The sequence below is a fragment of the Sceloporus undulatus genome, chromosome 6, assembly GCF_019175285.1.
Source record: "Sceloporus undulatus isolate JIND9_A2432 ecotype Alabama chromosome 6, SceUnd_v1.1, whole genome shotgun sequence".
NCBI classification, from domain to species: Eukaryota; Metazoa; Chordata; class Lepidosauria; order Squamata; family Phrynosomatidae; genus Sceloporus; species Sceloporus undulatus.
Genome location: NC_056527.1, coordinates 74,617,525 through 74,627,265, shown reverse-complemented (window position 1 = coordinate 74,627,265; position 9,741 = coordinate 74,617,525). Strand labels below are relative to the sequence as shown.

At 40.9% G+C, this 9,741-nt stretch overlaps 1 long non-coding RNA gene across 1 annotated transcript; it reads left to right on the top strand.

Moving 5' to 3' along the window:
* Positions 1-22: 22 nt before the first annotated feature.
* Positions 23-9,034, top strand: LOC121933079. The gene is made up of 3 exons (XR_006104459.1): positions 23-61; positions 2,212-2,435; positions 6,419-9,034. It is a non-coding gene; the product is annotated as an uncharacterized LOC121933079 (long non-coding RNA).
* Positions 9,035-9,741: the final 707 nt, after the last annotated feature.

The window sequence follows — 9,741 nt, the reverse complement described above, 5'->3', positions numbered from 1 at the left end:
ACAGACTTCATTCTACTTCCTCAGATACATTTGATGGAGTGGAAGCCAGGCACAGACCTTGGTATGTGAGGATGTCAATTCAAATTACAAATCCTTTGTGTCTACAAATGAAGTTGCAGGTCCGGTTTTAGACGGTCGTTAGTGCGCAAAGGCATAGGAAACATAGGTCTCTATGCATGGAGATGAAGTGGCAGATCCAGCTTTGCCATGGGACTAGACTGTTGAGCTGCAGCTTTGGACTTTGGGCTGCAACTTTGGAGGGCATTAGCTCAGGGGTGGAAAGCAAATAGGAGGAGGCTAGCTTACTGTTTCTGTTCCTTCCCTCATCACTTCCATCACTCTTGGAAACATCACAGTTCCTGAACTAATTGGTTTATTTGCATACATCTCATAAACAATACAAAAGTAATATAATATGTAAATGAAGCAAATAAGTATTGGACTTCGATGTGGGGTTAATAAGGATTGAGAAATGCTTTCTTGTTATACCTAGATGGTAAATATGATTTATAGGATGCAAATTGGAAGTATTGAAGCTTATAGACATTTATCTTTTTTAAATGTACCGTTCTGAGCTTTTATAAATCTAATACAGACTGCCAAAATAAAGCTGGTTCGGGTCTCTTTGGAGGTATGCTGTTTAAATGATGCATGCATCCTAAGAATCCAGAAGCTGCACCAAAGCTGCACTCCAGTGCTTAGGAATGGAGTGTGGCTTTGGCGCGACTTCCGGACTCTTAGGACCCACGCATCGTTTAAATAGCATACCTCCAAGGAGACCCGAAGCAGCTTTATTTTGGCAGTCTGTAACAAGCGAAAGAGTATTTTTAAAAAAGAAAGAAGCATCACAGTCCCAAGCCATTGCTTTCCACATGGACCTGGAACCCTGATTTTCCAAAGAGCAGCAAAGTGACAGAGCGAAACGAGAGCACCTCCTTTCTTGCCTACTTTCAATCACATTCCTAAAGCCTGGATAGATATTTTTAATGTTTCCCATACAGTTTTAGCATGTTGGGGTAATACTGGTAAGAAATAAATAATTGGATTTTTTAAAGAAGAGAGACCAAAAGAACTTTTTTATTTCTCTCCATTACTCTTGCACCTGCGTCGGTTTGATGTATTGCTCACCTGCCCATCCCTATTTTTTGAGATGATAATAGGTTTTATTTATTTATATCCCGCCTCGCCAGAAGGATCTAGGCGGGCTGCAACAAATTGCATAACTAAAATACACAGTACATACATAACTAAAAATAGCATAATCCCCCAATCCCCTCCCTTAAAACTAAAATGACAGTGCTATAAAATGCAAGTTAAAATAGATTTAAATAGGCAAAACTGAAGCGAGACATCTTGGGGCAAATCAAGGGGCAATCCATATTAGCCAGGGAAGGCCTGCCGGAAGAGATCTGTATTGATGGCTTTTTTAAAGGCTTCAAGAGTGGCGATATGTTGGATCTCTTCTGGCAGGTCATTCATAATTTAGGAGCGGCAGATGAGAAGGCCCTCTAGGTAACCACAGCCAACCTGGTCTTCCTTGGTGGCAGCAAATTCCTCCCAGAGTGTGCAAGGTGGATTGTATGGAGCAAGGCGCTCTCGTAAGTAAGACCCAAGCCATGTAGGGCTTTAAAGGTTATCACCAACACCTTGTACTGTGCCCAGAAACTAATAGGCAGCAAATCAAGAGATTTTAAGATAGGTGTTATGTGGTCGGCTCTAGATTTTCCGGTGACCAGAGATGGCTTTTGGATGATGGTGCAAAGGGAGATTTCCAAATAACTCATGCACACACAATATGCCTAAATAATTCCTTAGCTTCTAAATAGGATTATATGCAAATTTAATGTTTTGCCCGTTCAAGCTAAGGGAAAAAATGACACTGACACATGGTGTTTTGAAAAGGGGTAGAGCAGGCATCTGATTTTTAAAAAGAGCTTGGATAAATCATCCTGATATAATCCATGGTAGAAAAAAATGTTTATGGTTGTGGTAAATCCAAAGTCCTGGGGGCAGCCAGCCCTTTCCTTTCTTCTCATGTTCAATATGTAAGTGAACATCCTCACTTGCTGCTTCTCTGTGTATTCATGTGCACACTTTATTTCTTATTCTCTGTGCATGCTTTCACACTTTACCTGTCTCTCTCGCTGGCTGCTTTCCCCTCTTTATCATGGTTCTCCATTCTTTTTCACTATCTTAACCTGCTGTTCCTAGCCAACCAACCCCCCCCCCTCCCAATCCAGCACCTTACAAGACAACTAGGCCAGGAGCCTTTCTTCAATGGCTGCCCATGTTGGATAGCAATGTCTTAACTTGCAGACACCCACCGTCTTATCTTCCTAAGAATTATTCTGGATCCAAGGGCAGAAGGATTGTAGGGAAAGAAAACTCGAGCTGAATGAAATCGCTTTGCCTGGAAGCAATTCCAAGCACCCAAGGTATGGTTAAAACAAAACAAATGAATTGCAGGGAGTGCGTATCTTGGCAGCGTGATGAGAGTTTTTTATTTAGTTAATTTTTCCGGTAAGCAAGCCTATTAGTAAGCAATCAGAAATGATGGCAGAAAGCCAACATGGGTGAGGCCCAGCACTGAGTGTCTCATGTATAACTGCCTAGAGGACAGACGTTGTGGGTGCGTGCTCAGTGCAATGAGCTCCTGGCCTTCGGGGAGTGGGCGGTGGTTTGTACTCTTCTAGCCATGATTTCTGACCTGGAGAAATTGAGAATGGTTTGTGTATAGGGCCTTTTGGGAGGTGATAGTACTGTCCCACTCCCGGGATGAGCTACTTTGCAGTCATGGAGAATGGGAGTCTTGGGGAAGGGGTGTCACTCTGAGGAAGAGTGGAATGGTCACTTTGGAGTGATCCATTATTTGGAAGACAAAAAGATACTTTAGCATGCCAAGGATATTCCTCTGAGGTTGTGGATTAGGGATTAGGGACATAACTGAGTTTCTCATGGACATGTTGATTGGCTGTTTCATGTGCAAGTTGGGGATACTGCGCACCCTCTGTAGTAGGATCAGTGGTCACTGTGCACAATAGCAGGGGGAACTTTAATAATAATAAGTTTAATTTATATCCTGCCTCTCCAAAAGGATTGAGGTGGGTTACAACATAAGATGCATAAATAAAATACATAAATACATCCATAAATCAATACATAATTCCTCATATCCCCCATCCTTAAACTAATCCACATAATTACAAAAAGAAAAAAACATTATAAAACAGTTAAAATCAGATTAAAATAGTCATAACTGGGGTGAGACATCTTGGGGCAGACATTGGGGAATTCGTATCTGTGGAGCTGGGTCGATCAATCAGGGAAGGCCTGCCGGAAGAGATCTGTCTTGCCGGCTTTTTGGAAGCTGTCAAGGTTGGTGATAATATGTTGGATCTCTTCTGGCAGGACATTCCATAATTTGAAGACTTCAAGCTAACTTTTTTGTTTTTAGGGAGGAGACAGGAGTTTGGGGTTAGCTTTTTGTGAAACAGTGTTTCATATGGAGGGCTGGCTAGAGAGACACAGTTAAGTAGATGAAATATTTGTGTAGAGATTATGAGTTTAGGCATTAGGGAACATTTGGGACACACCACATCTCTACAAAATGACAGTCTCCATTTGAACCAGGATAGAATTAAACTGCTAAGTACTCTCAGAAAGGTGGCGAAACACTGAAGGAAAGCCATCAAGAGCATCTGGGTCAAGCTGAATCACTCCAAGGGAATAAAGATGAAAATGTTTCTAATTGCCCAATTTGAGACAGCATAGAAATAGGCCATGGTCATATTGTAAAACATGACAACTAATCACTAAAAGTACCAGAGTATTACATATAGACACTGGCTGCCCATGGTCCAAGCAAACTTACAGCAGTCAAGTTCATGCCTGTGGGTAAGAGCACAGCAGCCAGCCCTTTCCTACTGTAGCTCTGGTTTAAGGTGGGGCTTTGGCCCTTTGGCCCTTTTCTTCACTTTCACCCTTTTAGATCCCACGCCGCTGGGAAGCTGTCTTCAAGCCACCCGGCTGCCCAGATATGGACTAGGTGCTACGGCAGCACAGTGTTTATATGCCGCACACCGCTGGAGCACCTTAAAGTCAGCTTCCAGCTGCAGCGGGGTGGAAAAGCTTTTTGCCAGTCCAAAAAAGAAGTGGCTATTTGCCACTCCTTTTTCGACTAGCAAAAAGGCGGATTGAGGCATGTGGTTGCCATGGCCCCAATGCAGCTTCAGAAGGGGTAGCTTCAAGCTGCCCCTTCAGGGCCATCCATTTCAGCCCTATATTCATTTCTCGGCATGGAGTCAGTTCCAAGAAAGTAAAGGAGAGAGGAGGATAAAACAGTGGAATTTGGTGTGGCAAGGAGTAATGCAACCATTGTTAGTTGCTAACCACACCTCTCAAATGATCATCACCAGAAGCCAGAGGGAACAAATCTGTGTTTATTGTGATCCTAGAAGAAACCACATAGCCAGCTATGTCTGTCTTGGAAGCAAATGGAGTCTAGAGTCCTCCACTCAAAAGGCCTTCTCCCTAGTGCCATACAGATTTTTATTAGCATCATCACCTCTAGACCATACCTATCCTAAAGTAAGCCAAGCCAAAATGATAGAAGTCTTTAGATTTTGAGACTCACCTGAGAACAAAGAACTTTGAATTGTTGCTGTCTGGGTCAGGCCCAGGAAAGAGAGAGAAAGTGTGTGTGTGTATATGTATGTGATTCAAATATCAGTCATTTTAGTAACGCATAATCTTTCTCTTAGTCAGGCCATTGTGCCTGACATAGTACAGATCTTTAATTGCATGTTGACTGCAAATAATAATAATCATAGGAAAAGGAATCAATGGGCCCGTACGGACAGGCCAAAATAAAGCTGCTTCGAGTCACTTTGGAGGTATGCTGTTTAAATGACACATGCATCTTAAGAGGCCAGAAGCTGTGCCAAAGCTGCAATCTAGTCCTTAGGACTGGAGCATGGCTTTGGTGCAGCTTCTGGCCTCTTAGAACGCATACATAATTTAAACAGCATACCTCCAAAGTGACCCAAAGCAGCTTTATTTTGGCCTGTCTGTACTGGCTCAATGGTTACTATTTCCTTCACAAAGTGTCTCTCAGAGAGAGAAATACTGGCTTGTTACAGACTGCCAAAATAAAGCTGCTTTGGGTCAGAGGTATGCTATTTAAATGATGCATGGGTCCTAAGACTCCGGAGGTCGCAACAAAGCCATACTCCATTCCTAAGCACTGGAGTGCAGCTTTGGTGCAGCTTCCGGATTCTTAGGATGCATGCATCATTTAAACAGCATACTGTACCTCCGACCCGAAGCAGTTTTATTTTGGCAGTCTGTAACAGGCCACTGTTACTCAGACTGTCTCTTCTGAGGGACTTTGTAGGGAAGGCCTAAGGACACCACAAGAGGAGAACAGACTCATGTCACCCCCAACTGCAACTCTTCACTTTTCCTTACATAATTGAAAAGTTGCCTTTCTTTCCAATGGAAACTACTGGGCGGTGATTCTGTTTCAAGAAATGGAAAGCCTGCCCTCTACCCATGGCACTGGTTAATTTTTCATGTCACCTACAAGAGATCCTTGGAATATATAAGCAAAACCTCTACATATAAAGTACCTTTACAAATACTGATCATTTTACAACCCACTGGGCTTGTGAATTAACTAAAGAAAGTGTGAAATGGCAAGACAGGATGAAGGGTAGCACATATTTTTACGGGCCATATATTTTACAGGGAAATTAAAAATGCAACAGCCGGTAGAATTAGACTGCCCAGATGTAGCTTTTTAAATGGGACAGTACCAGATTTTTTTCATATTTCCATCCGTCATTTTAATATAAATCAATTTTGTTCTGTTTTCAAGACAAATGCTCTGTTACGTTTTGATAACGGTTTGAAGATCTCTGTTTGAAATTGTGATTGTCAACAAAGAAACAAAAAAACAGCACAAAATTGGGTCATGGAGTGTCAGAAGATTTATGATAAGGTGTTGAAAGATTGAAATTTGCTATGTAAGATTACTTCATCAGAGAAATATTCATGGTACAATTGTGGTGAAATACAGTCCCTCTCTATGTCTTCTTGAATTTTTGTATGAGTTCTGTCACTGGACAATAATTATTAGCTCAATATGTTTATGTAATAAAACTTTTGTTATTGTCTTTTTCATGAATACAGAATATTACATAACTGCATCCCATTTTTGCCATCCTAATGTCCCATTTTTTGTCTCAAGGAAATATGGTCAGCCCAGGGAGTACAGTTTATGAAACAGTGATCCTCGATGTTTCTTGCCTATGTTTACCAAAATCCTTTACCGTACTTCCTTCAACTTTGTTTTGTCCTTTGCAAGAGCCAGGCTGAGTGCACGATTCACAATAGCTGCAATTCTTTTTGTATTCTACAGGCACGCTTTACATCAGTATTTTGACAGGAAAAGAAATCCTGAGGGAGAAGCAAGAACAAACTGAGAAATTAAACACTGATGAAAATTAGGACAACTAAGGAAAAATACCAGCTGAGAACAAGGATCCTGTGTCTCTTGGAAGAAGTGGGTCAGGTTGAGGGTAATAAAGTTATAACTTGTAGGCATAAACTAGAAAGGAGCCATCTTGATGTCTGCTTGCTAAAACAACTCACAGCAGAATATGATGACTTTTCATCAGAATTCCTAATCAAATGACATCTCTTTACTCAAATGAGTTAGTCTAAAATGTATTACAAGTAGATTTGCATTTGGTGTGAAATTAGAGGTGAGAAGCAACCTTGCAAGTTCCCTTCTCCTCTGCAACTTTCAGTTCTGTTTTCCAATATGTGCTAATGCTAATTTGTTATGACACCCTAACATCCAAATTCATTTTCTGATGGGACTGAAGGGCAAATAATTCAGACATTAAAAGAAACTATTGTCAGTGCTAACAGGAATTGGAAGGGAACTCTGTGAAACAGTGTGTAGAAGAGGGTCTATGCAACTGATTTGCCTTTTTCCACCTATTTCTTTGGAGAATTAATTCATGTTCAACCTATGGTCCACTAAGACTCCCAGATCCCAGATTACATGTACTGCCATCAAGCCAGGTGTTACCCATCCTATATCTGTGCATTTCATTTTTACTGCCCAAGTCTAGTATCCTACATTTCTTCCTGTTGAAATTCATTTTGTTAGTTTTAGCCCAGCCTTCTAATCTGTTAACGTCATTTTACATTTTGATCCTGGCCTCTGGGGTATTAGTCATTCCTCCTAATTTAGTGTCATCTGCAAATTTGATCAGCATGCTCTGTATTCCATCATCTATGTCATTTGACCATATCCTGGAAGAGAATGCCAACCTGGCTTGCATAACAGAGACCTGGCTGGATAAAGCTGGGGATATTTAACCTCTCCCAGCTTTGTCTGCCTGGGTTCTTTGTACAGCAGCAGGCAATGCCTGTAGGGGGGAGGAGATGGAGTTGCAGTGGTCTATCAGGATTCCATCTCCCTCACCAGAAGCCCTGTCCCACAAACTGCTAGGTTCGGGTGTGTGTTTTTGAAGGTGGGTGGCAGGGACAGAACAGAGGTCTCCCTGGCTGAGTTGGTCTTAGCAGTGGTGTTGGAGTCCCCTTGGCTTGTTGTCCTGGGGACTTCAGCACCCATACTGAGACTTGGTACAAAGGTAGCCCAATCTATACCACATTGCAGAAAGTTACCTGCATGTGCACTGCCATCTTCAGGAGAGTACACGGTTCCCTGCCTTCAGGCTTATAATCTAAAAAGACACGACACAAAAGGAGAAGGGAATGGTGGTGGGGAAGTGGATCAGGTCCAGCAGTTCTTCTCTCCCTCCGAGACCTGGACCAAGGCAGATGGACTTGGATGGAGGGCTCGGCTTCTTAATCTAGGCCAGGCCCGAAGGTGTTAACTCGCTATTGAAAGAGGTTCTTTTTTTAGGGAGGCTAAATTGTTATCCTCCTTATTAAATGTGCTTTGAAACCATCTAAAATTAGTGTTTTAAATGAGATTGCTTCTTTCATTGTTTTAAAACTTTTGTACTACAAATTATTTTAGCTGCATTTCATTTTAACCCATGTTGTATATTCCTTTGTATCCTGAGTTGGGAGGAAACTGGAAGATAAAATAAATAAATAAATAAATAAATAGTTGTTTTATCCCGATACTGTTGACTGGGAAATAGAAAGAAAATAGTTTGCTTCATGGCAATTCGTTCATGACAGAAGTAGACAGAGACGTCCCATTCCTTGAGCTGCGTCTTCATACTTCACAGTACTGCAATATGAGAAAGAAATTTCCCTATATCTTCTGACGCAATGAAATATAGTAATTTTGAAATTCTGCCTTATTTCCCCTTCTGAGCATAAAAATTCTGCCCTCACAGAACTTAAGTCACAAAATCTTCACTAATTGCAAGCAATAAAAAAAGACTCTTTCTCCAAGGGAGAGGTATTGCTGCAGAAGATATGGCAACATTCCAGCTTCTTTAATTACCCCTTGCCTGCCACCTTGTACCTGTCTTCTCTCGTTTCAAAGGATGTGTCCTGGGGTGAAATTGTACTTCTGTGTGTTTTTAACTATGGCAAGATCTGGTCTCAGAGCTGAATGTGCCTCTTTCTTTGGGGAAGCAATGTTCCTTTTACTTGCTTGATGAAACTGATAAATGCAATGAGCATTTTTGTGCTGGGTAGATGTGTAAAAATACAGGCATATATCTGCTACTGGGTGTGTATCAAGATGCCCTTAAGTTTATCGGTTATCTTTGATAGAGAGGCGGGATATAAATAAAACTTTATAATATTATTATTATTACTATTATAAGTTACTGACAGAAATGTACAGCTTGAGGAGTTTCAATAAAGTATACGCTTTATTTAAATCAAGAATGGTGCTTTGAAAATATATAGGAAGGATATACAAGATATTACTGTAATTGATAAAATTGTTGGATCAATTCAAGGGACTTACAGATTGAGGAAAAATGTGGTTGGAAGGGGAGGGGAATGTGAAAAATGACAAAGGTATACCATGGGGCGTAAAACAGCGCTACTCAAAGCCATTGAATGAGACATCTCCAAGAGCCTCTGTCCGGCTTAACCACTCTGCTCAGACAGGCCAAAATAAAGCTAGGGTCTCTTTGGAAGTATGCTGTTTAAATGACACATGAATCTTAAGAGGCCAGAAGCTGCGCCAAAGCTGCACTCCAGTCTTTGGTATTGGAGCATGGCTTTGGCATGATGTCTGGCCTCTTAGGATGCATGCATCATTTAAACAGCATCTCTCCAAAGTGACCCAAAGCAGCTTTATTTTGGCCTGTCTGTTTGGGCCTTTACAATGGGTTGTGAGACTTTTTATTTTCTTGCACTGAAACATGTCCACATTCTAATAATTGTTCCATAATATACATATATCTCCCACAATTTGCTTAATGTGAGTGCATTTACTAAAGAATGGTTGTCCCTATTTTTCCAGTCATGCATATTTTAGACATATGCATTTTATGCAAGTACACTGCTAAGATTTTTTTTAAAATATCTTATGAATGTTCAAGGTAAAGTGAGGATTTACTTTCAGCAAGGTTTGGGAGGTATGAAAATGCTACTTTTGTAAAAAAAACAACATGTTTTTATTGGTGTGATTTTAATAAAAATTTAGAAAGAAGACACACACACAAAACGAAAAGAAAATGCTACTTTAGTGAAGGCTACCAAATCCCACAGAATTTCTTTTCATACTTAATG